The sequence below is a fragment of the Sphaerodactylus townsendi genome, linkage group LG02 (genome assembly GCF_021028975.2).
Source record: "Sphaerodactylus townsendi isolate TG3544 linkage group LG02, MPM_Stown_v2.3, whole genome shotgun sequence".
Taxonomy (NCBI): Eukaryota; Metazoa; Chordata; class Lepidosauria; order Squamata; family Sphaerodactylidae; genus Sphaerodactylus; species Sphaerodactylus townsendi.
Window position 1 is genome coordinate 113286482 of NC_059426.1, and position 27709 is coordinate 113314190.

The window sequence follows — 27709 nt, forward strand, 5'->3', positions numbered from 1 at the left end:
CCGGTGGAACATCTCTGTCTTACATGCCCTGTTTAAGATCCTGTTGACCCCTGTGGTGCCTGTCCATGAAAGCATGGATCTCTGTTCTGGTCACCAGAGATCTCAGGTTTCTTCACTGCCGCAATTACTGCCAGGCTCTAAGTGGGTGTGTTGCCTGAGCATGCAACACCTTATGTAGTTTGGGGGTGGTGGTAAACTTTTTGAATTAGTTTTTCCAGACCCAAAGGGTCTTCTGCATCTGCAGAAAAAAAACCCCTGTTGGGGAAATTATGTCCCCACCTGGGGAGAGTGTGTTCTTGATCTGTGAACGTAAGTATCTGCAGGCAGGGACATACATGGAAATTAGATAGGACTGCCATTTTACTACTCTGTCTGCATGTCCTTCATTGTCTGTCTCCTGAGTAGGGCTGCCAACTGTGGGTTGGGAAATTCCCTGAGAGTTGGGATGGAGTTTGGTGAGTGTGGAATTTGGATAGGTGAGACAGCTCTACAGGGTTGTGATGTTACTATGATACTTTCATTTCACTTTGGTACCTCCTTAAAAGCAGCTGTTTCTTGTAGGGGAATTGATGTCTGTAGAACGGAGATTTCTTGAAGCTCTGGGAGATTTCTAGGTGTCACCTGGAGGCAGGCAACCCTATCTCCCAGTGAACTGTACCTACTGCCAGCTGCACTTTTCTTCTGTTGTTACTGCCACTACTATTTCTAGCCAGATAATTGAAGCACATGAGCTCTATGGGACTGTGTGTATGTTTTCTCTCTATTTTGAGCATATGAAGTTTCCTTGGGCCATGGAATTATCTAATTCAATATTGTCTAATGTGATTGTGATGGCTTTTCATGATCACAGGTGAATAACAGCCAGAGGCAGCCACAGGCAGTTGGGGAGGTGCTGCTGCCATACCACTGCAGTGGACTGCCTCCAGAGAGCTTCCAGATAAAGCAAGGCAGTAAAAAACAACAACAGCAGCAACAACATCCCAACTCTTGGTGCCTGGAAGCCCTCCATAGAGCTTAATGGAGTTATACCAACTTCCAAAACCCTGGCTGCAGTGCTCTCAGTCCTAAAGATTATGTAGAAGCCAACTAAAGTTGGCTGTACTTCTGGAAATCCAGTTAGATTCCAGCAGTCTTCTGCAGTGGTGTTCACTTCTGGGTTTTGCTACTGTGGGGCACCTAGCCACAAGCACCTTTGCCCTCTCTGCCAGTAGGGGTGCCCTTTGCACCAGGGGAGAGTGCAAACACATCAGCACAGCCTGGTGCCACTTACACAGCCCCCCCCCCCCCAATGGATTGAGGTGTCCAGGTTATTCCCAAATCTAGTTGTCTAAAATACTCTTAATTGGAGATGCTTGGTAGTAAATCAATGACCATTTGCATGTACCATGCCACAGAACATTGCCACTGCTTCATTTTAGGTCACTTGGGCTTATACATGTTGCATAAGGCTTGTATATGATGTCATGTTTTGTGGTAGGGATAAAAGAATGGTTTGGGGGCACATGATGCTGCCATGTTTCTAATACTAAGCAAATGTCAGGGCTTTTCTGCATGGGTTTTTTGTTGGTTGTGGATACATACTGCTCTGGTTTATCCACTTATTTCTGTTCACATTTTTGTGTATTTAGTTTTCACTTCAGGTTTTTTTCCCCTGACCCTTTTTTTAAAGCTCTTTTGAGACTACTTTTATCCTGATGTTTTTCTGGAAATGATTTATGTGTCAGCTTACGTGTCACACCCAGTCACACCCATCTCCAGTCCAGTGGCTGATGATTTCACATCAATGATCAAACCCTCTTCCCCAAAGATGAGCGATTTCTTCTCCTTTTTTGGTGAAGTACTAAAATATCAACATATTGCTGGAGCATTGTAATAGTAGGCTTAGCAGGTTCTCTGAAATCCTACCTTTTAAAAAAAAAGGTTTCTATCCTTTTCCCTTGTGGAGATATAAAGATAAAAGCATCAATTTACCAAAAAGCCCTCAGTTTGATTAATGCTCAGATGGAGAAGCTGCCTGGAAGAATTGAGTTCACATTCTGAGCAAAGGAATTATGTAATAATTGAACATACAGTTGGGCATCCTTGAACCTTGTAGATGGAAATGTTTGCTTGTAGCCTTCTCATCTATTTTTCTGGCTCCAAGCCTTTATGTTTTTACAATGAGAAATTAAAATTGGAAGTAAAACTTGAACCTGTCTAGACTCTGAATTGCTTAGTTAGGAGTATGTGAAAGGGATGCATTGACTGTAAGCTGATGATAGTAATTTTCTGGCTCTTCCAATAACTTTGTAAATGCATTCTAAAGAGTATTCAATTTATTAGCAGTAATTGTTGCTAGGTATAAACCCCTGGACATAAATCAAAGAGTGGTTGGTAGTAATGGCACGAAAAGGCTGAACTAACAGTCTGTGAAGAATCTGAAGCAGTCATAGCTTACTCTTTGAAGAGAGTTGGAAGATACTGCCAAGAAGAAAGTTTTAAGAGGGCTCATATGCTTTCAGTCTCCTGATGGCTCTGTCTGATCTGACTTATGACTCAGCTTTGGTGGCCAAGCAGGCAACTTCTGAGTCTCCTGTTAAAAAGGCTAAAAAGATGGTAAAGAAAACCTCACAGTCTAAGCTGTTGTCTCCTCAGTTCCAAGGCTTGTTACTGACACATTCACAGTCTGATACCCTGGTTCATCAACTACGGTATCTCCTTTCAGTGTTGATCACAGTAGTCTCCTTAATGTTGAGACTCTCTTGTTAGGGATTGACATCTCCTTAATGTTGACCATCAATGTCTTTACCTAGAAGAGCCCTTGCCACAGTTGAGGTTGGCCTCTCAAGGGCCCCTTGATGTCAAAGGTTGTTGTCGCTAGTGACTGAGTCTATTGTCAGAAAGAGTCCCAGGCGACTCTCTTCTTCCCCTCGGCTGCCCTGAGAGTCCCAGGCTCCTCCATCATCCAAGGATGCACTGTTCTGCCCCCCAAGTGAATCTGTTTTTGGTGCCCCGTACTTGGCTAGGACAGAGTGGGGGAGACACAAGCCAGGTTCAACAGTTCAAACAATAGGTTTATTAATTAGGAGAATTAAGGTACCAATAAAAATTGGGCGACTCTCAATTAGAATTAAGGTAACAATTAGATCTAAGCCTTTTCCCTAACTATTTGTCACCTGGCAATCTTAGGCTGTTTCCGCACGAATGCGGAAGCGGCCGGGTCGGCGTACTCGACGCCGACCCGACGACGCTAGGACCGTCCGCACGGACGGTCCTAGAAAGAGCCGGGCAGCCGGCGCCGCGGAGTGCCGGCGCCCGGCCGACCCGGCGTGTCCCCGGTCCTCTGGCGTGTCGCCGAGGCCTGGGGACATGCCCCCTGGGGACATGCCCTCCAGCGGCGCAGGGCAGGGGGGCATGTCCCCAGGCCTTGGCGACGCGCCGGAGGCCTGGGGACAAGGTAAGTACAGGGTGCGAGGGGGGGGGGAAGCGCCGGGAAGCTGCTGCCGTTCGCACGGCAGCGGCTTCCAGCCGGCGTTTCCCCAACAAGTGTGCTTCCGAGCGCACTGGGGAAACGCCGGCGTGAGGACGGGCGGCCGGCGCGAGGGCGGCGCGGCTGCGACGCAGCTGCGCCCCCTGTGCGAACGGCGGCCTGGGGACGGCGTTTTTGCCGTCCCCAAGCCGCCGTTTATGGCCCGTGCTGAAAGGGCCTCTAATATCAGGTGCGCCCTGCATCATACCTATTCTTTGTAGAAAACAAAATTCAAAGACTTGAAGCAATACCCTGCCTTCTGTGGTATTGGAAGGCAAATACAATAATGTCCCTTACAATCAGAGGCTGTGTGCCTGCTCCCTAAATGAAGTTGATACTTTAGAACATAAGTTCTTAAAATTCCCTATATATAGCAAGCTTAGAGATGAAATAGTAGGACCTACACTGGCTGATTGGGCAGAGAAACAAATGGAGATTGGACCATTTACTTCTGGGTAAGAATCAGTGGGTTTCTAGATCTGTAGCACAGTTTTGCCTTCTGATAAATAAATACAGAAAATCAGGAGGATAGGAGGACAGAAGACTTTCTGAGCTGTTAAGTGCTGTGATATTGATTACTAATTATTTATTCTGATGTAATTCCAAAAGCTGTTGGAACTTCTTATTTTATATTTTATTGTAGTTGTTCTTATTACTGGTTGTTGACTGCAAATAAATCACATACATACACAAGGCAAAAGTATAAGAATTTTTCCCTAATTGCTATCTTCTGTAATTTTCATCAAGTGCTGCTGTCTTCCACCAACGAATGTATGAAGCACAGTAAATTTGCAACTTTCCTTTCAAGCCAACAGTAGCTACTGCAGAGGCTCATGAATTGCTAAAGATGAAGTTCTGTCTGTGGAAACCAGATTATCTTCAAGGACTTTACAGTGCCTGAACATGATCTGCCTGTTCTTTATTAATGATGCCTGGCTTGTGCTGAGTGTGTTAATTCTAGCAGGAAACACCGTTTTTACCCAGAAGCATGGGCCTCAGTCTCTGAGTGACTTGAGTCCTCCAGCCTTAACCATCACCTGGAGCACTTTTTGAAACTTAAGGTATTAAAGATAGAATGCTTGATAACTGCCTCAAGCTGAGAAGGAAATGCTATGTGGGAAGGAATATTCTTAGGGCAATGAATTTTAAAGACTACTTTTATGTACTGTGGAAAGCTATCAAAATGCTAATGGTTCTGCTGCCTTGACTTTCAAACAGACTCCCATATTTTTTTAAAATGTTCACTGTTTTGTAAACATTTAGATCAAAAGCGTAGTGTTGTGAAGATATTGCTGCACTTGTGCACATCATGAAATTGGCCATATTTGGGAGGATTTTGGTTCTGTTTCCATGAAGGGCAATAAACACAGATGAGCTTGATTCTAATATTATATGGATTTCCTGTCTATCATATCATGCAATTATGCTGTACAGATATTTATTGCCATGCAAGTTGACTCTTATGGCCCAATCCAGGCTGGGTGTGTGTGTGCTGAAGTGATATCTAGAGGCAGCACAGGGCTGCACCCATGGATTTTCCCTGTCCTGGGCACTTTGTAGGAGCAAATCCATTGGAGGGCAGTCAGCAATCCTGTGCCTCTGCTAGCTCTATTGGCATAGCAGGGGTATTCCAGAGGCATGGCCAGGGGCAGAGCCAACATTAGTTGACTTCCACCGCAGGGCAGGGGGGGGACTTTAGGAGACTTCCACCGCATTAGGGGACTTCCACCGCAGGGCAGGGGGCGCGTGTCCTCAGGCCTCAGCGACGCGCCGGACGGTCGCAGGGAAGGTAGGTCGATTGGGAAAGGGGGAAGGGATGGCGCCTTCCAGCTGCTGCCGTTTGCACGGCAGCGTTTGGAAGCTGCTGTTTCCCAAAAACCTCGCTCAGGGAGCGAGGTTGGGAAACAGCGGCTCCGTGCCACTGGGGAGGAGCACTGGGGAGGTGTTTTTGCTGTCCCCAGGGCGCTGTATTTAGCCCGTGCGGAAAGGGCCGATTCCTGGAAAACTGTGGGCAGGAACTATAATCAGCGCTGAGGAAACAGATTTCATATTTCCATGAAACAAGTATAGAAACAAAGCATTGTCCACTTGGAGTACTTGGACATTCTACATTTGAATGCTCAGTTTGGGCTATAGCTTTTAAAGGAATATTTACTTTCCTATGAACTTTGGGTTCATATTGTATGTCTAACCATTTATATGTTTATATTAAATGTGCACTGCATCTTTGCATTGTCATCGAAGACTATTTGGAGCATTATTGTAGCCTATGGTATGGTTTATAATTTATTTTGGGGTCTGATTTGACAGAACTATATCTAGTTGTTTTATTGTTTTACTTATTCTTTGGATTATTACTTTGTCATGTCATTACATTTTCTATATGGGTTTCCAGATTCCACGATACATGAATGTACATAATGCACATACATGACTTTCTGAGCTACCATAAAACACACTGGCCCCTTCCGCACACGCAAAATAATGCGTTTTCAAACCACTTTCACAATGGTTTGCAAGTGGATTTTGCCATTCCGCACAACTTCAAAGAGCACTGAAAGCAGTTTGAAAGTGCATTATTCTGCATGTGCGGAATGAGCCACTGTGTCCAAATTCTTGGAAGAGCATAAAAAGAGCCCTTTTGGATCAGACTAATTGTCTATTTTGTCCTGCATCCTGTTTTAAACAGTGTCCAACCAGTTGCCCCAGATGTCAGGACGTAGAAGCCAATACTTCCCTCTGATGTTACTCCCTAGCACTGTTATTCAGATATTTGATACATCTGAATATGGAGATCCCTTTCAGTTGCCTTGGCCAGTAACCATTGATGGACCTATCCTCTATTAGTCTACCCTCTTTTTAAAGCATTCTCTGCTAGTGACCATCACCATGTCCACTGCCAGTGAATTCCACAATTTCTGCTGTATTATATTTACTTTTACTTGTTATCATACAAGAGCTGCAATTCATTATGTGATGGGAAAAGAAGGTTAAAGAGTTCAGTTGGGACCCTGTGAGTGCCTTCCCTTGTATACATGCTTACATGAACCCACGTGCATGTACAAATATATCTCTAGAGAATCTGAAGCATCAGCTGCATTTCCTGAAAAACAAGGACCTAGCCACAATTCTCTATGACTGTGTAACTTCAAGGATAAACTGTTGTAAAGTGTTCTATGAAAGGCTGCTCAGGAAGCTTGAGCTGGTGTAGAATGCTACAGTATGCCTCCACGTGAGAAGGGGGAAGATATGAAAGTAGCCAGTATTGTGCTGACTTCCAATTCTAAATAGGTCTAACTCAAAAATGTGTAATTGTATCCAGTTCATTTACTCTCAAGAAAATATGTACCCAATGAGCTTCTATCAAACTACCCTCCCAAAGCATCCTGTCTGTGGGATCATCCAGTGACTACCAAAGTTCCTTGTTCAGTGTCCCATTTCCCAACCACCCCTACCCCACTTAATAAACAAAAGCCTGCTGGGTAACTTTGGGCTAGTCACAGTTCTCTCAGAACTCTCTCAGCCTATCCTACTTCACAAGGTGGGGGGGAGGGAGTCTTATTTTAAATTGCTTTAAGACTCGTTACGGTAGAGAAAAGCAAGGTATGAAAAACAGTTCTTCTTTTCCTGCCACCAGCATGCCTCAGCACTTGCCCTAAGTCCATGCAATGTTAGCTGCAGTTTTAAAAATTATCGGTTACTGGTTATGTATTTATTCTATAAGGTGAGATATTTGTATTATGCACTTTCACTGCTCATAACATTTCACTGCTCAGAGAACATGATCCTATGCATACTTACTCTTGAGTTGTCAGGGTTATTCCCCCATAAGATTGTAGTCCTAGTTGTTTAACTGTGCAACAGAATTCTTGGTAATGTGCCCTCTTTCCTCTTATGCTTCCTTCCAACTGTTGTGAAGGCTTTCCTCCTCTGCAGCATTCACTTCTCCTCTGTGTGCTACATAAAAATCTTTGATACGATATGTGTGGAAACACAGAATTTCCTGCCCAAAGACTGTAACTGACAATTGAGCCTTAGACACTCTAAGTAGGAAAGTGTTTTTTGTCACCGAGGTAAGCAAAAGAAAACACATCTAACAGAACTATTTGCTGTCCTAACATGTTGCCTTCTCCCTGTTTGTTATTTCTTGCCTAATTCCCATGGGCTTTATGGCACTTAGCCATTGTGCATCAGTTTCTATTTCTGGTATAAAATTTGTATGTTCCTTTGGCAAGTTAGAGGTGCTTCATGATTTGTTCCCCTTTTACAAAGCAGATTTTATAATATTGGTATTCATAGGGTCCTCATACCTCACTCCTGTTTGAGATGCCAACAAAGGATAGTAATAATCACCTGAGATTGGCATCTCATTATCCTTCTGAAAAAAAGTATTGAACAATGGAGCCACCTATACTTATCTTTTATCACATTTAGGAACGCAATTTCAGTCTGTATGGGCCACAATGAATCACTGAACTGCAGGCTGGAGGGTTTCATTTACTGTTAGGTCTTCCAATGAGCATTTTAAAAGTTGTTTTTATTCATAAACAGAAGTTTCAAACTAAATGTCTCCATCTTTTTTTTCCTACTTCAATCATCAAATGTTGGTTTTCTCAACTCACCTGATCTTCCTATTCCTAGACAAGTTAACATGATGTTGTGTCATTACCCCACAATGAATGTATATGAAAGAATCAAATGGGTGACAGAAAAATTCTGCTAAGCTGGATCTTTAGGAAACAGGTGGATAGCAGTGGCATGAGGTATAGCAATGAAAAGAAGCATGATTGAAGATCTTTATTTTAAAAAAAATCCCCTCACCTTTTTGCCACCAAGGCATCTAGCAAATTAAAAATATACGTAATAAAATCAAAATTTAAAAATCATTAAACCTAAATGAAACCGCACAATAAAAACAATTAAAATCAGTTAAATTACATATATGAAACATAAAAGCAGCAATTAAAATATTGGTCAGGAAGGAGGGATTACTGAGGAAATCCCAAATGAAACCAGAAAAAAAACAACCCTTCACTCAATGGCAAAAGGGGTGGGATGAGTCTCCTTGGGGTAGAGAGTTCCAGAGTTTTGGGACCATGACTGAGAAGGCTCTCTTTCACTCATCCATTCCCCTCCCTCTCAGGAGATTTCATTTGCAAGGAAGAACAATGTGATTGTCATACTGGTTATACTTGAGGATACATAATATAAAACAAATAAAGTGATAACCTTTTATGGATTCAATTCCCATGTATAAAATGTGAATGGAAGGCATCTCCTTTTCTGATTATTGTGACAATGATATAATGATATTAAATGATATAAAATAAGGAAAGGTGTGCCCTGGGGCTTAGAAATAAGAATGAATGATAAAAAGCCAACCCTGCAGGAATGTTAATTCCACTGCTGATGTAGTTCACTATTTAAGCAGATATCACATGTGTGCTGAAAGTTCAGAAAGGTTGAAATGTGAATGTTAGTCAATTTTCTTCTTTGCCTTCCAATCACAGATGAATTATGGCTATCTTATAAGGTTTTCAAGGCAAGAAATGTTAAGAGGTGGTTTGTCATTTACTGTCTCTGCATAGCAGCCCTAAACTGCCTTGGTGATCTCCCACTAAAATATTAACTAGGGCTGATCCTGCTTAACTTCTAAGATCTCATGAGATCAGGATATCCTGGCTATCCAGATCAGGACCAGTTTTCCTATATGGTAATTACTTGATTCAGAAATATAGTATATGCACATTTAATAAAGTGGTCCTATCTCAGTTGAAATGCATGGGGCTACAGTGGTATATCTGGCGGGGAAGGACAGAGGGGGCAATGCCCCAGGCACCACTTCTGAGTGTCACATAGCAGGTGCATTTGGCTGCTCCTTTTCCCCCCATGAGAGCTACTTTGCACTGTCTGCCCCCACCCACCAGTCTCTGCCTGCCCATCACCCACTTGCTGGCTGGCCTCTAGCTGACTACCCACCTGCCTTCCACACACATGCCTGCATCTGCCTGCCTGCTTGCTGCCTGCTTGCCCGCTCCCTCAGGCTGCTGCTGTCCACCCACTTCTTTCACCCACCCTTTCCCTGCACCCCAGGGGGTGCAATTATGGGGGGGGGGGGAGAATGCAATTAAGGAATTTGTGCTGTCTACCACCTGGAATCCTCCGGGGGTAGGGCGGTATACAAATCCAATCAATCAATCAATCAATCAACCAGTCAATCAACCAATAAACTCTTCTTTAAGTATCTATGGTATGCTCTCAGGACGGAGAGAAGAGGAGCACCCATGGGATGCATGCAAGTATTGTAGATCAAATACCAAGTAGATTGTGGCAGAAGAGAAGTATATGTTCAGCTGCCTTCTTAGGATAGAGGCTACATGACAGATATGTAAGGAAGGTGCATTGCAAGATGTTTTTAATATTTTGACAGAGAAACCAAAGGTAGTATGGCAGATTATCAGCTAATTTTAAAAGTAGCCAATCTATACCTCATGCTGTGAGTCAGTATTTATATAAAATATATGTGTAAGTGCATGTACATTTATGTGTAGGAAAACATGTGCTTATGAGCTTACAAAATGAACTGCTCACTAGTGGGTCAGGATACAAGAATAAAATTCATTATGTACATAAATTACAGAGAAAGGAACAGATACAAGAAGCACAGGAGAGAACACCTTTTAATTGCACTTCTTCTATGAGCCCATCTAGCATTCTCTGATAATATATTTAATACTGGTGCCACTGAGGTATTGCATATGGATTCTGTAGTGCTCTGTGCTTTTCTGATAGTAACAACCATAGTATACAGTGCTTGATGAATTTGATAGCTGTCTGAGCCATCAGCTCTTGGTCTTGAAATATCAGGGAATCCTAGTCAGTACTTCCTGGTATTTTATCAGTATCCTGCTATGTTTATTATAATAACTGTATGAAGTCAGACTATTTTGGAATTGGAAAAATGCTAGCCATTATAGTTTATCTTAATTCATCACCTTCCTTCAAAGAATGATTGAATTCTCCAGCAGTTCATGTCTTTAAAATGAAACTTGCTTGTTTCTTATTTTGTGCCCTTCTATGGCTGTTTTAAAACCGGGATTGCAAGTCTGATTTGATTTTTTGCTTCTCTTCTAGCAGCCAGAGTCAGAATTTATTTCTTATAAATGCAAGAGTTTAGTATCTAACCCTTATGATTAAGTATCTAACCCATATTTCATGCAGCAAAATGAAAGCGCAGGAAAAACTCTTATGTGCCTGGTTTTCCCTGCATAATGCAGATTTGATTCAGTGGGGATTAGGATTAGTACTGAATTTAAGTTTCTTATAGTTGGCTGGTAATAACCTCATCCCTTCAAGGGTTGCAGTCAAGTTATCATTCTCTAAGAAACTGAATTTTGATACTCAGGGATTTTAACTATCACATCTTTTGAAAATGCAGCATTTTGCATTACTATCTATGTAGCAGACTTTAATTTTGTTATTGTATGACATTCACCTAGGTCTGATCTGTGCTTGGTTGTAATTCATATATATATGTTTGCTGAAGCTTAAAGCCTTTGGTGATTTCTGTAAATGAGTACATTACGTTCTGCAGATTAACAAACTGAAATCAGACAAAGTCAGGTCTGAAAATGGCATGTAGGTTTCTGTAGCTTCTCTGCCTAGTGGGCTTGGTTGTTCTGGGGGCTGTAAATGGGATGAATGGAATGATTCAATATGTCAATTCATTTGCAGTTTAGCTCCTCTGTTTGGTGCTGACCAAACTTGATGGCTCAGTGACTGCAGGTGATGGGAAGAGCGTGATTAGCAGTACAGTCCTGGTGAGAGTTTGTATAGAATTGAACTTTTTATAGGGTTGAACTGTCAGATTTCTGTCATGCAAGTATATTAGGAAGATGCTCTATATGTGCTTAAACATGCTGCTTATATTCCAAGACCAAGTCCTGTGTGTGGAAGAATGCTGTGCTAAACAAGGTCTCGGTGAAGTCACCTCCATTTTATCCACAATCTCTAATTTTATTCCACAATCTCTATTTTTTTTGTTCTTGATAAAAATGTATCAGGCCTTGATCAGAGCTCTTCAGCATAAATTGGCAAAACAAAGCTTGCTTTGCTTCAACATTGTGAAACAAACTCCCTCATTTCCTGGGCTTTGAGCACTGTTGCAATACAATACTAAGCCTGATGTAGCTGGGTCTTCAGCCCCACGAAGTTAAGGGCACAAGACATTGGGGGTGAGTGTTGGTAATAGCAGAGTGAGACAGCTGATCTTTTGGGTGCAAGAGGTGGGTAAATTTTGTGGCTACTAAATGAATATGTTTAGGAAAGGAAGCATGTTATAGTCGAAGCTCATCAGGTCTTGAAAGCCAAGTAGGGTCAGTACTTGGCAGGGAGAAAACCAAGGAAGACTCTGCAAATAAAAGCAATAGTAAACCACTGTGACTTGATGACACTTTACACACGCACAAGCCCGCAAATAAATTTGACAGACTGATTTGGAAGTCAGCAGCTTCATTCCAGCATGGCTCTCTTTCAGTGTCTGAATATTGCCAGCTTCTATTCTTTGTTCATTGTGACCAGGGAAATGCCAAGTGCTTCTGATTAAATGGGAGTCAGCAGTGGTGCTGTAAATATGGTTTGGTCTAGGACGTTTGTTGATTGATGACTACAGCAGTACAGAGAGAGAGAGAGAGAGAGAGAGAGAGAGAGAGAGAGAGACTATTTTAAGCTAGGAAATGTTTCTAATCCCTTATCTTTTGTTCTTTTGTTTTATTTTTTAGTGCACAGAAATTAGATGCAAGAACAAGATAAAGGTGAAAGTTTGAAGGGCCCCCTGGACTCCTTGAAAGACTAGGAAAGAAAGAAGGAAAGGAAGAATCTGAGTGATCATCACCAGCACCAGGACTCCATAGGTATGTATGGTTAATTTTGAGAACAAAATCTTCTTTCTCTAAGAACTACTTAGGCCTCTGAGAAAAAGTTGTAAGTAATTATATTGTATCTGACTCCGGAATGCCATTCAAACTGCAATCTCAGCTGACTAACATGGATTTTCTGAGGTCCTTGACTTGTAACTTGCATGATTTACATACACACATGCCAGCTGATCTGACAAAAATATTGTCTGTTGATTGTAAATTGAATTGTAGGAACCAAACACTATTTTCTAGCAGTGAGGTGGTTCAAAATTTGGCAGAGGGTTATGATAACGGAACACAACTGAGATTTTTATAGCTGGGTAAGCATGAGAGCACCATCCATACAACTGTGTGACATGAAGTTGTGTGACTGAATGGGCTTGTTGGCAAATGTGAATGGGGCAAAGCAGCCAGATAATCTCTCATTGAGAGCCTCCCTCCAGAGGTGGGATCCAGCAGGTTCTCACCAGTTCCCGAGAGGGGGTTACTAATTGGGTCCACTTTTCCGTCTCCACGCCCTTGCCTCCCCCTCTCTTCTTCTTTTTCGTAGCCTGGAGCTTGCCGGCTAGTAAGAGGAGGGACCCTTTAACTACTCTTGGGTCCAGGGGACTCTTTACTTGCTTGGTAGGCTATTTATTTTGGCACTCTGTTCATTTTATGATAAATTGTGATTTACCATGATGCTTGGCCACTTAAAAGCTCTGTATTCCTGTATGTGAGAATGTTATGCTAATCTGTGTCTCTAATCCTGGATTAATTAATGTGAAATATTTGCAGAATATACAGTATGGATTGCGAATTCTAGTTCACAATGGATGATGTTCTGGTTTATTTTTTTACTTTAAACAGAAGAAGAAGAAGAGTTTGGATTTATATCCCCCCTTTCTCTCCTGCAGGAGACTCAAAGGGGCTTACAATCTCCTTGCCCTTCCCCTTTCACAACAAACACCCTGTGAGGTGGGTGGGATTGAAAGCTGTGACTAGCCCAAGGTCACCCAGGAATAAAAAGGGAGTGTTAATGACTGATTTTAGGTATTTATGGGGCTAAAGCAGGGGTAGGGAACCTGCGGCTCTCCAGATGTTCAGGAACTACAATTCCCAACAGACTCTGTCAGCATGGCCAATTGGCCATGCTGGTAGGGGCTGATGGGAATTGTAGTTCCTGAACATCTGGAGAGCCGCAGGTTCCCTACCCCTGGGCTAAAGGATTACAAAGCATTTTGTATAAGTGAAAGGTTAAAGGGACTAACTACTAATGCTTACTCAATTTTTTAAAAAGTCATGACCTGTGTATCCTGGCAGTAGCCTTGATATCTAGCTCTTGAATATGCCTCTGCAGTAGGAATGGTCCATCGGATCCATGTTTTAATGAATTTGTGTCTTAATCTAAAGTGCAAATTATTTTGAGTATTGAATGTATTAGCCCTTCAGAATATAGTTAAACAACAGTGGTGATGGTGAATCTTCACTAAACTGTAGTGACCACTCATGATTTCACAGTTGGCATAAAGTCCCGTTGTTTCCTATGTGGCTGGTTAGCGAAGGTAGAAAACGGGATAATTCTCCCTGTTGGGCTGTTTTAAAAACATGTTTTAGAAATATGGTAAAGTTCCTTGTTTAAGGAAAGTATCCTTTTTTGATTTCTAGAAACAAAATTAAGTTTTTGAAAGTATTAAGTATTTGACAGGCAGTCAATTAGAGGAGAAGTAGTTGTTTCTGTTGGCAGTAGACGATAGGACTTGCTATAATGAGTTTAAATTATGGACAGAAAGATACCAGCTGGAAATTAGAAACTTTTTTTTACAGTAAGAGTTTTTTACAGTAACAGAGAAATTATTAATGCCCTACCCCTAGAATGCCCGGCCACACCCCCTCGTGCCCCGCCCAGCCCCATTGGTGCTACGCCACTGTTTAAATCCGACCACCATGGGAACCTGTTACTACAATTTTTGGATCCCACCACTGCCTCCCTCCATTGTGCTGATGTGACCCACAGATAGAATGAAGCAGAAGCTAGTCATCCCTCCTTCATGCTCAATGTGGTGTAGTGGTGAAGAGTGGTGAACTTTAAACTGGAGAACTGGATTTGTTTCCCTGTTCCTACACATGAAGCCTGCTGGGTGATCTTGGGCTAGTCATTCAGAACTCTCTCAGCCACACCTACCAAGGTATCTGTTGTGGGGAGAGGAAGGAAAGGGTTTTCTAAGCCCCTTTAAGACTTGTTACAAGAGAAAAAGATGGGGTATAAATCCAAACTCTTCTGTTCTTCTTCAGACGCACCTGAGATAAAAAATCTCCCTTCTAAGGAACCATGTGTATCAAACTGTATTCACATTGGTACTGCATTTTGGTTTCTGTGAATTGTCTGGAAACAATGTTTGATTGAGAAATAGTTTGAAATTTAATACAATAATTATTATGGGGAATTGAAGTGATTTTTTAGGGAAAAAAATCTTGAACAAGATTTATTCGTTACATTTTTGCCCCACCCTTCCTCCAAAGAACTCTGGGTAGAATACAGGGTTGTCTACCTCCTCTGATTTATCCTCACAACAACACTGTGAGGTAGGTTCATGTGAGAGAGTGTGATTAGCTCTGAGAGTTTCATGGTGGAGATTTGAACCTGGCAGTTTTACTTAAAGAGAAATGTTTTAATTATAGCCTGCACAGTCATGTCTGCAATCCCATAGTTGTGCAGAGTGTCTTGAAAACACTGCTTGTGTGTGTTGGCAAGAAGTTCATTCTGAAAAAAAGCAGCATTTGTTCTGTTGATCCCATCTCATGGATATATCTCACAAAGGGCTTCAAAGATCACAGATGCCTTGAATTTAGCTGAGAAACGGCTCAGTTTTACATGCTCCCAGAGGCTTACACCAGAGGTCATATCTACTAGGACTATGCATTGTCCACTGGCAGAACATATGTAGCTTTCCCATTAAAGTGATGGCAATTGTGAAGTTACCCCGTATATCCTAGGACTATTCCACGTACTATTTTCTGGTTCAGTATCATTGAGATGGTCTGAAAAAAAAAGATTTAGTGCATGGGTTGCTTGAGAATGAAGCATGTTTCTAAAGCTTATGTGTTTTCTTTTTGCTTTTTTGTTAATCACTTCTGATAATCACTTCTTAGTCACACTGGGCAAAGAGGCAAGCAGGGGCCTCATATCTTTGGTTAGGGCTGTGTGTGTGAATTTGGCTCCTCCCTGGAAAAAAAATCCTCTGCTTTCCACTGAAATATTTTGCTGAAGTTGTAATTGTAATCCTGTTTAGGCAAGCAGTTGCTTTTACCACAAAGAGGATGTCAATATGACAAAGTGTGGAGACTTTATTGTTCCTCTTATCGGGAAAGAAGAGAGGAAAATAAGTGACTTTAACTTCTTAATTCTCCCTTACATGAGCGATTTTCATTGAAATAGGGCATATGGGAATACAGTTTTATAGTGATAGATCAGACTTGGGAAAAAGACTTGTAAATGTAAGCTTTTTATGAACTTCAGTAGCATGTTGTTTTAGATACATGTTGATGCATTTTATTACTTTGTGTGGTGATAGAAAATTCATATAGAAACAATCTGTCTTTTCCAAAACTTCCTGATGCTGAGTATCCACCACTCACTTAAGCATCTTGCCCAAAAGTGGAATGCTAGTCACTGGGTGGTAGTTATTTATGCTATTCAGGTATCCTGCTTGAGGAGGGCTCTCACAACTACCTCTTTCAAGGTGGTCAGAATGACACCCTCCCACAAAGAGGTATTACCTCCTAGGCCAGGGGTAGGGAACCTGTGGCTCTCCAGATGTTCAGGAACTACAATTCCCATCAGCCCCTGTCAGCATAGCCAATTGGCCATGCTGGTAGGGGCTGATGGGAATTGTAGTTCCTGAACATCTGGAGAGCCGCAGGTTCCCTACCCCTGTCCTAGGCCCACTCAACCAACCCAGCCTGGCACTATACCGTTAGACATGAGGAGCAAGTGTAAACCATAGATGGGGTTGGTTGCCCACTTCTGAGCAGCCTGTTCAGTCTATTAAGACATAGCATCATATATGTTCTGTGTCTGGGTGACTCTTAGTGACAACAGTATTAAACATAACATTGGCCCTTTCTGCACGGGACAATAAAAGAAGGGGAAAGGCGGGTTACATGAAACCGTCCTCCTGTGGACAGCCAGCGTGTTGGCTGTGGGTGCATGCTTTCACATGAAGGCTCATCTTTTTTGTTCTTCCCTGCCAGCTTTTTTCCCTCCTGCAGGCAGGCAGAATCGATCCCCTAGGCCATGATCGATCCTCTAGGCCCGTTTCCCCTGTGTGGCTCCGCAGATTGCAGCCGGGGAAGAGATTTTCGAAATCGCATTATGTGCAATTCTCTTGTTTTAACACAGCTCACAGCTGCAGCCATTCACTTGGCCGCAGCTGCGAGCTGTGTTAAAACAAAATAATTGCACATAACATGATTCTCGAAAAACCCAGGTTGGGGGGGTGGGACAGGGAGTGGATCTTCATTAGGATCAGGATCCATGCAAAGTGCCCCCACCCCACCCCAGGTTTTTTACTGGTGTTATCTCTGTTTAATTGGCCTGTGTGGGAAGGGCCACTGTTTCTGAGGTTTGAAGATGGATTGAACTAAATATTACTATGTTCATGGTCAGTGTATTTATGCCAAATGGGAAAACATTGCATACTCTATTAGAAGTATTAGAATAGCACGGTCAGAATTATATCTCATGTAAGGAACACATTTTTCTTATATGCTGTATGATGATGATGATGATGATGATGATGATGATGATGATGATGATGATGATGATGATGTGAAAGCAATGCAGGAAAAGGAAGTCTATGGCCCCTTCCACACATGCAGAATAATGCACTTTCAATCCACTTTCACAATTGTTTACAAGTGGATTTTTTCTATTCTGTACAGTAAAATACAGCTGCAAAGTGCATTGAAAGTGGATTGAAAGTGCATTATTCTGTATGTGTAGAAGTGGCCTATGTCTTGTTTTCCTTCAACTGGTATTTCACTAGTACTAAGAAATGATGTTGTTTTCCGGTTTAAGATGGCTGCATCTAAAAGTTTTTCTGTTCCCCTCCCACTTCTATAACATCACTTTGTTGGCCTTTTAACGTTTCTGTGAGAGGAATTCCTCATTAAAGAATCATACAAGAGAAGTCCTTCTGAGAGGGGAGGGTGATTGTTGTATATGAAATCATGTAAATAGCATGAGATAAGGATCCAGATGGTTGCTTTTTACTCCCATCCCGGACCCCAGAACTCTCCAGAAGTACTTTAAGTAGGGAATGTAACTTCCACCACTGAAATTTCTTGTACATTTCAAAGACCCGCAGTCAGGACTTCACAGGAATGTTTGATCTGTTTAAAATAACTGCTGTGGGACAGTTTCACTCATCGATATCTTTCAGAGAATACTCTGCTTAAACAGAAACTAAAATGCAATCCAATGTAGACCTATCATTCCTAATTCACTTAGAATTAGTTTAGGGTTGCTCTGCAACCATTTTCCACACCTCACTGGTACATCTGTTTTTCCCCCCTCCTTCTATTGTACAGATGATAATATTTTCCTGTATCTCAAGGTCATGTGCACTAATGTTCAGACATTATTTTTGCTGAAGTTTGAGGGTTTGGGTTTTTTTTTTTAAAAAAAGACTTAATTAGCTTCCATGTCAATGTTGCAATTGCAATCTTCCATTCAAGGATCATGGGTTGCAAACCACCCTGCTATGAGGCTCCTCTCTCTCCAGCTGCAATGGCTTTCCCTCCCTCAGTTATCTTGCTGGGTATCTCAGGTAGGGCTCCCCAGGACTCAGAAAGGGGGAAGGAATGGGGTTATGCCACTTTAGTCCTTGCCCTTCTGCAGCTCCTAAAGGAGTGGGGCCTTTAGGAGCTGCATCTCCCATGGCTTCAGTGGGGAGACTGGTCCTGAATCCAGTGGTAGTTGCACTAAAATGGTGAAAATAATGTATTTTAAGACCTGAAGACATTTGCTGCCTGAGACCATCAGATTCTTGAATGAACCATAGCGAGACATAAGCTTGTAAATAAATAAGAGCGAGCATCCTGGCTCTGGCTGAGTTAAGCTGTTTAGCCTTGATCCATAAAAATGTTTACTCCTAGCACTGAGCAGTCAGTTTTCATCTGATGCTAATGAACCTGAATTCAGAATGCCAGAGATGCTGCTGAAAGACTAATCCAAAAGGATTTCAAAAATCCCATCTATAAATAAATAAATAAACCCCTGTATATGAAAGTTTCTAACTGAATAAATAATTGCAGTTTGTTCAGACAACCTGTACCACAGTTACCACCATTTCAGTCTATCCTTTTTTTAAAAAAGGAATATTGTTTTTCAACAAGATATGTAATGCTCCTGATAAATACCCCATTTCCTCAAAAATGAGACGTAGTGGAGGTTTTGCTGAAGTGCTAAATATAAAGAATCCCCCGAAAGTAAGACGTAGCAAAGTTTTTGTTTGGAAGCATGCCCGTCGAACAGAGCACCAGAGCATGCAGCTGTGGAGCGAAAAAATGAGACATCCCCTGAAAATAAGACATAGCGCATCGTTGGGAGCAAAAATTAATATAAGACAGTGTCTTATTTTTGGGGAAACACGGTGTGGTTTTATTAAACTATGAGACAGCTGCCTTAAAATGTACCTACTTGCTTCCTTGGTCTTTTTCATTGGAGTGGTTTCTATCACGTTTGCTTTTAAAGTTTCTCTTTAACTTTTTATGGTACACTCTTGTTAAGTTCAGCATGGATGTTTTTGTTTTTGAAAAACTGTAAAGTCCAATTCTCCTTCCAGACAATAGGCAGAGACATGTTAAACTAAACCTTACATGGCTTTGGACTGGAATATCCAAAGGATTGCCTTTTCCTATATGTTCCTACCTGAGTATTATGATCACAGGGAAAGACCCGTCTGACTGTCCCACCAATCAAAGAAGCTCAACGTTTGGGCTAGGCAACCCCACAGTTACATAACAGCCTCCCCAGAGAAGTGTGCCTGGCCTCACTCTTTCAATCATCTTTCAATCATCAGGAGTTTTACTTAGGACTGCATTTGACTAAATTACATTTTATTTATTGGCAGCCTTAATTGACTTTGTGAACTATCATCTTTGATGTGTTTTAAAACTGTTGTTTTTTATATTGTAAGCTGCCTTGAGTGCCGCATAAGGGAGAAAGGCAGGTAATAAATGTTTCAACTAAATAAATACATTGACCTTTCATAGGTTGTGATCCTTGCTTCTAATACATCTTAGTAAGATGTGTGAGTAGATGCATTCTCTTGGTAACTATTTTAGGAAAAAGGAATTGTCAAAATTAAAGACGCATCTTCCATTCAAGGATCTTGGTTGGAAAGACAATCACTTGAGGCCTTAGCAACTTCCAGCCAGAGAAGGCAGCACTGGACCAGTGATCTTAGTACAACGCAACCTATATAATGGTTTATTCCAATGATTGTGATGTTCCAAAAATGGGGAGAAAACCCGCCATATGCCTAACCTTATTGCAAATTAAGTACTATGTAGGGCCGTGGTGGCGAACCTTTGGCACTCCAGATGTTATGGACTACAATTCCCATCAGCCCCTGCCAGCATGGCCAATTGGCCATGCTGGCAGGGGCTGATGGGAATTGTAGTCCATAACATCTGGAGTGCCAAAGGTTCGCCACCACTGATGTAGGGTCTGAACTACAAAGTATGCTTCATAGATGTGGAGCAAACACAGAATCTCAATATTTAAATATCTTTGGTACCTGAACTTGGGCAATATTGCTCAGTGGACTTTCTAAGCTGATCATGCCACTCATGATGGAAAATTGGCAGCTCATCATACTGACAGTTATGGTGAATTGTTGTGGCTTCTGCTCTGTTAAGCTGTGTAGTCTTTCTGCAAACATTCACCCTCTGAACTTCAACTTAACTATTGGAAAATATGTATCATTTAAACCCAGTTCTGTACTTCTCTTGATCTACAAATTAACTCTCCATGAATTAGATCTGGGTTGTTTTAAAGTTAACATACATTCAAGAACAAAGAATTCAACTGGAATTTGAAAGCATTGTTAGACATGCTGAAAGATCAACATGGAAATACATTGACTTAACAGGACAAAATTAAGGAAAATGGTAGCAGTACCCTTAAGAACTGTACAGAAGAGATGAAATGATGACAGATTCCTTCAAACCTTTGAAGAATAACCTACAATTTGGAGAATGAAGTGAAAGCTGCTCTGAGAGCAGGTTGGAGAAACAAATCACCAGGGAATAGATGGGATGTCAGCAGAGGTATTCCAAGCTAGAGAAACAGAGTCCATAGAAATCTTAACACAAATATGGCAACAAATGGGGAAAACAAAGCAGTGGCCTACAGACTGGAAACACTCTATTTACATTTCAGTTTTTTTTAAACAGAAAAGGAGACATCAAAGACTGAGCAACCATCAGACCATTGCATTGATTTCTTATGTGATTAAAGTGATGCTCAAAAGACTGTTCCCACATATGGCATGAGAAATGTCAGATGTTAAATCTGGATTCAGAAAAGAGAGAGGTACTACAGATCATATTGCAAATTTACTTAGGTTACTGAAACGTACCAGAAGATGTCAGAAGAAAATCAGCTTGTGTTTCATACATTACAGGAAAGCTTTTGACTGTGTGGATCATGACAGGCTAGGGTTAGTTTGAAAAGAAATGTGTGTGCCAGAGCATCTGATGGTTTTGATATGCAACCTGTACTCTGGACTACTGTTAGGACAGAATATGGAGAAACAGAACCGTTTTCAGTTGGCAAAATTGTCACGTAAGATGTATTCTACCTATCTGTCAAATCTGTGTTCAGAACATACTATAAGAAAAGCTGTATCAGATTTAGGATTATTATGCACATGTAATCTGCCCCGCAGCCTGCCTTTGTGGCTGCTATTGAGTTGCACACAATTTTTAGCTGCCCACGCAGTCAGGATGTGGCAGATCTCAAAAGTCCTACTTTTCCAAAAAGTGGGGAAAGCTCAAGTTTCCCCCTTGCTCTGGAGGAAAAGCAGAAAAGATGTCACTGACTTTCACTCTCATCTGCTTTTCTCTGTCCTTCCCACCTTCCCCATCAGAGTTCTACCTGATAAATGGGCTTTTTGTTGGTTTAAATGCCAGCATTCTATCACTTCAACAAAATATCATGCAAATGAAGCATTGAAAGAATGAGGCGTGGATCATTAAACACACAAGCATGTGTGCACACATTTCCAATAACAACATTCTGAGGCTGGCACTGCTGACTCTGGCCAGCAGCTCCTAGCTGATTGGAGTCCTCCCCCTCCACACCAGCCTCTGCTTCTCCCAGCTTGTGGCTGCTCTAAAGTTCTGGATGGGATCAAAAGGAGGTGACTCAGGCATGGTTGGGGGAGCCCTCAAGGCCAGTGTTGGTGGCGGAGATCTGTCACACAGCACAAACAACAGCAGGGAAACCCCACTCCAAAGTGAACAGCCCTGGGGTAAAATGGTAATGCATAATGGACCTTCAATTAAGGTGAAGTGAAGATTGATCAAGAGAACATTGACAGGGGTGCTGTGGGGTTTCCGGCCATGAAACCACACAGCACCCCAGAGATTCTGGCCGTGAAAGCCTTCGACAATACATAGAACATTGACATTACTAACAGAAAATAGTCAAGACTTGAAATACTATTGGTGAAGGTTAAAGCAGAAAGTGCCATAGCACTGGACATCAAAAATTCAGAAGTAATAACTACTGGGGAATTATATAACTTTAAGGCTGGTGATCAAGAAATTGAAATTGTTCAAGGTTTTCTATTCCTTGACTCCATTATCAACCAAAAAAGGAGACTGCAGCCAAGAAATCAGAAGGAGAATAAGACTAGGAATGGCAGCCGTGACCAAGCTAGAAAAGATCCTCATGTGTAAGGATCTACCACTTATAGATTGAATGGGTTTGAGTGGCAAAGAAAAGCTTGAGCCAGAGGGGGAAGTTGATCAAGTAGTGTAATCTGCATATTGTGATTCCTTGAAAACAGACTACACAGGCCAGCCTTGTGGCGGCCTTTCAAATGGGATTTTGTAGCAGGGAGGGTATGCACTAAATAATCCATGAAAAAGATCTCAGCTGGGCACCAAGTTTCTTATAGAAATATAAAATCAAAATTAGAAAGAAAATGCTTAAGGTCTATATCACCAATGTGCCTTCGCCAAACCACAATGTTCCAGGAGAGACACTTTAAGTGGGGTGGAAATAGTCAATCAGCTGGAACTATCTTGTCAAGATCACTGTTGGTGTCATAATAAATACTACCATTTGAGCCAGAAGGTTGAATAGAATCAGTGCCAAGAACTGCTCTAGGTTGGTTACCCACCTCTGCCAGGGGGGACATTGTCACATTTGTTGAAACTGGAAGGCCTGCAGAAAGGCCACTATTAGATGTAATCAATGGAGGCTCTAATTCAGCTGTCAAGGTGCTGCCAGCTCCATTTCCCTGCTTAGTATTTGGGAGACAGATACAGGAGGCCTCTAAAAAGGGTTTGGGCACTGAGACTATAATCGTAGTTATTTCTTTACTCAGTAGGTGTAATAAACCAGGTTTGAAGTTAGGAGCATTTTGATTTTGAGTGGTTGGATCAGACACTTCTGGAGTCTCTCTAGGATTGATTTTAAGTTAATCCCTCCGAGTCCGAATCAATAGCTTCCTTCCCCAATTTTGCACAAGTTGAAAATTTGTTTCCTTGCAATGTCTCTTCCTGCACACTTAAACCAGAATGGGTTCGATAGGAGTGTTCTTGCTTGTCCTAATCTATCAGTTATATCTTCTTGTTCCCTGGGTGTCAAATTTTGAAAATACTGCACAATCTCATTCTCTAAGGTCGAATCCCCACTACCGTCTTAGCCAGGTTTCAGAACACAAACTAACCAGGTTTGAGGGACGACCTCCCCGGTCGAATCCCCACTACCATCTTAGCCAGGTTTCAGAACACAAACTAACGGTCGTTTGTGTTCTGAAACCTGGCTAAGACGGTAGTGGGGATTCGACTGGGGAGGTCGTCCCTCAAACCTGGTTAGTTTGTGTTCTGAAACCTGGCTAAGACGGTAGTGGGGATTCGACCTAAGATAAAGGGAAGGAGGAATCCCTTTTTAAGCAGAAGCTTGCTGCTCTCTATCCTTGTTTTGGGACCCAGATGGAGATATAAATAGTCTCCATATCAGCCATTGGATTTTGGAAACATATAGCTGTTGGCTTAGATGGATTATTCAGTTCTGCAAGTTCCTGAGCCCAAGTTTTCCCCTTTTCAGGGGTCATGTAAAAATATCACAATGTCCTAATCATGGCCTTTCTTTAGAAAACTTCAGCTGTTTTCTGCAGGCAACATTACTGTTTCTGGTTTTCAAAGAAAAGTTTCCCTTAATTGAATCTAATTTTGAGGGGCAGGAGCTCTTTGTCAGTGTACTGGATACTCAACACCAGTGCTCAGTAAATGCAGTAAAAGTCAGAAAAGGTAATGGTCTTCCTTTTACAAATTTCCAAATGAAGGTTGCAAACAAGGAGAAAGGAAAGAAAACTGCAAGCCAATTTGGGAGAAGTGAAAAACGTCAACATTTCACTGGTGGTGTGTTAGATAACAAGTCAGTATTTTGAAATTAGCCTGCAAATGTGGCCCTGTCAAAGGGGGAGGCCACGGAATGCAGATGGGTCTCCCATTCAAGGTAATGATGATATGTGCTTTTGCACATTAATCCTGGGAAAGAAGGGAGAGCTGGATAATGTACTATGGAGATTCCCACACAAGCTCTAAGCAGAATGGACAGAAGTTGGTCATGTTCCTAGTGTTTATGTTGTAGTAAGATGTTAAAGTTAATGGAAGTGTATGAGGTGAGAACAAGCACTGAACTGGGCAAGCAACTGTCATGCTACTTTATTATTTCTTGGTAGTAGTTAAATGAAATACATGTGTATGACTTGCTCAGTGACTGATATATATCCAATTTTTGGTTAGGATCTCCACTGTAAATCGTGTGATGCATCAATTATAACTAGAGAGAAGTCTAATAATGTATTTTGGGGAAAAAAGAAGAAAAAGAAAACTTGATGCCTAGCATAGCACAGAATGTCATGATATCCTACAAGTTCCACTTGGAAATTAAACCTCGAGTGCAATTAAGTGATATAAAAAGGACTTGCTTAGCAGTTAAATTTCATATCCTTTATCAGAAATATTAAGTTTAACTTTTCTAATGGAAATGGTACCTTCTCAGATGAATCCACACAATGGCCCATTATCCACGGAACACTTACCTCCAGCCTGTTCTCCGCACAGTGGGCTCGAAATGGGCTCTCCTTGCATTTCTCTGTTTACATGCAAGGAGGCAGCCCAGTGCTTTGCAGATGCTTGCAAGTCTCAAATTGGTCTCTGGTTCTCTTCCAGTTTTCTTAACTCCACCTTTCAACAACTTTAAAGTCAAAGAGCTGATATTCTCTCCCTGCTCCCTTCCCCTCCTCTCTCTCTGTGTTGCCCTGAAAACAGAAGAGAGAACATTGCTTTAAAACAGAGTCATGCCTGAAATAAAGTTTTAAAAGCCCTCCTGGCCATCGGGGAGGGAGGAAGCAGAGGTGGGGTGGTGTCCTTGAAGTGGAGACGTCCCTTGAAAAAGTCCTCACTGTTATTTTAGATTGAAAGATCAAACTTTTGATCTCTCCATATATGCACTTTAGAGAAGTAAGAAAAAAATGGCAGCATGGGGTGGGGGGAAGTGAGGGGGAAGACTCCAGGGCACCTGGCAATTGAGGCTGTGCTGGTAGAGGAGAGACTGAACACAAATGTTAGACAGAGATGTGTGTGTGTGTGGGGTGTGTGTGTGTCTTTGAATCCAGGACTTGTACAAGGTGGTCATGCCATGTGATACAAATCTGCTTTTATAGTGGCCTCTGCCTCTCCTTTGTGTATCTACTTCCCTTTGTGCATCTTTCCCTGATGCTCAGTATAGATTTCATTTCTAAACATTTGCTGTACCATCATGCACAGAGTCTTCCATTTCTTTCATGGGGGCTGGCTGAAACCCTTGCCCCATTTTTATCTCCCCACCCCCATCTAACAGGTTATTTTCTCTCATTTCCTCCCTCCCATTTCCACATTTTGCCACTGTGCATGATACAGTAATCTCTATACATAATTGACTAAGAGTTCAAACATTTGACAATGAACCCTTAGACAATCAGTGTGCAGGACGCACAGGGACCAAAGCCTGCAGCCCGGCAAAAGCCTTCCCTGACCCTTCCCACCCTCCCCAGCTGTGCCGGGCCAAAGAGGCTGAACAAAACGCTCCCTGGCCCATCCTGCACCCCCCACGAAAGCCACTCCTCTCCACCCTCCCTGTATCCTTACCTTCCTACCCACCCCGAGCCAGACCTTAAAAAGTGGTGCGCCGGAAGGAAGAGTGGGGTGGGCACTGCTCCAGCCCCAGTAAAACTCATTGCAGGGGAAGATGCTTCCTCTTCGACCCTTTGCTAGGGTCCATTGCATCTCCCCCACAATGTGCTTTGCTGCTAGTCTTTTTATATTGCCTTTAAAAATATGCTGATAAATTGTTTTCTTTCTCTTGTCCAGAGTCACACATCTTGGCATTTGTGTATCCTATTTGGGCAGCAGTGGGGGTGGGGGGCAGATGACTACAAAAAGCTATCCTGGAGCCATTCTGTTTTGTCTGTGTCCTCCCCTCCACCTTGAACCTTAAAGCTGCTGTGGACTGTTGCATTGCAGCCTTTGAAAAACTGTTGTAGTTCTCCATCCAGCTCCCTTCCATCGCTATGCATATGAGAGATCGATCTCTTGATCAGTGTCCTTTGGGAAGCAGAAAGGAGCCAACAGCATTGGGGAGGGGTGATGGGTAAGGCATGCAAAGTGGTGTGAGGGAGTAGGAAGCCTGGCCATGGGCAGAAAGAAGATATCCAAGGCAAAAATGTGCCTACTGGCAAATCTCCTCGCTCTCCCAGCAAAGCAAAAATTAAATTTGTGCTAGAGGTGGTCTTGCTTGGTGCAAACAGAATGAAAAGTGAAAGCAGGGCTTGAAGAAATATGTCTGTACAAGAAATCTTGTTGCGAAGAACATTCGCCCCCACAGTACTTTGTGCGTTATTGGCCAATATTTCACTGAGATTTTCTGGACTGATCTGTGAAATAAAAGGTTATGCTGTTAGCCAGTTATAACAAACCAACAATGCATATTATATTCCCCCCATACATTATAAGCTAAAAGATTCAACATATTTTCCTGAGAAAACCTTTAAAAAAATTGTAGTCCTTTTTGTATGTTACTCTTTTTCAAGATGTTCAAGATAGCATTTTATCCATAAAATAAATCTTGTTAGATTAGGACATCAAGGACTATTTAAACTATTTAAATTTGGCTTCTCCATATCCAAGTCTAATACTTTGGCATCTTCATATTTCACCTTAAGAACACACAACTTCCCCTCCTTCTGCTCTATGTTTACTGTATTGGAATTGTTTTACAAAATTACAATAACAATTCATTCTATGTCCATTATTTTAGAAGTTTTTAAAAATTATACTGATTTTCAAAGCTGTTGTAAGCGTGCTGTAATGTCCCAAGACGTTTCCTAAGCCCATTTGGTTCTTTCTTCTTCTTCAGTGGATTAGTAGGTGATTCAGAAGAGCCCAATAGGCATTGCCTTTGAGTCTATGGTGGAAACAGCTGCCACCATCATAGAAAGATGCTTGACTTTGAACTTTCCAATATTCTATGGCATCTTCCAATATCTTGATTTGGCCTCAATTTTACATCTGGTCCTATCCCCCACTGTTTATGGTGGTGCCCACTACAAGTTCTCAATATTCCTGAAATGTCCAAAGGCTCATAAAATTGGAGTGCTTCTCTATTGTCCAGAGTCTATTGACGATTGAAATCAGACCCTACAGCCTACTACAGATGAAAAGAGTGCACACAGATTACTACAGATGAAAAGAATGCAGCTCTTCTTACATATAAACATATAACTTAACTTTTGAAGTCTAAGGAAAAGTTCACAACTAAGAAACACCAACTATATCCCTTTGCAGGCCACACATGACTAGTTTTTGCTCCAACATTTTGCCCACATCTATCACTGGCATCTTCATAGGGATGTCATGATAAGAAGTGTTTTCTTTCCATGGCACACAGTAAGATGTGTTTCTTTTCACAGCACAGCTGAAGATGCTAGTTAAATGTTAGGAGCAAAAACTGCCAGAC

General features: G+C 41.9%; 1 protein-coding gene across 1 annotated transcript in view; it reads left to right on the forward strand.

Annotated features, from left to right (window-relative positions):
* TSPAN18 (tetraspanin 18) overlaps positions 1 to 27709 on the forward strand; it is a 175478-nt gene that overhangs the window by 18231 nt on the left and 129538 nt on the right. Inside the window, exon 2 of the mRNA XM_048483711.1 lies at positions 12289 to 12420. The gene's annotated coding sequence lies outside the window, so the exon portion shown is untranslated. The remainder of the gene's footprint in view (positions 1 to 12288; positions 12421 to 27709) is intronic.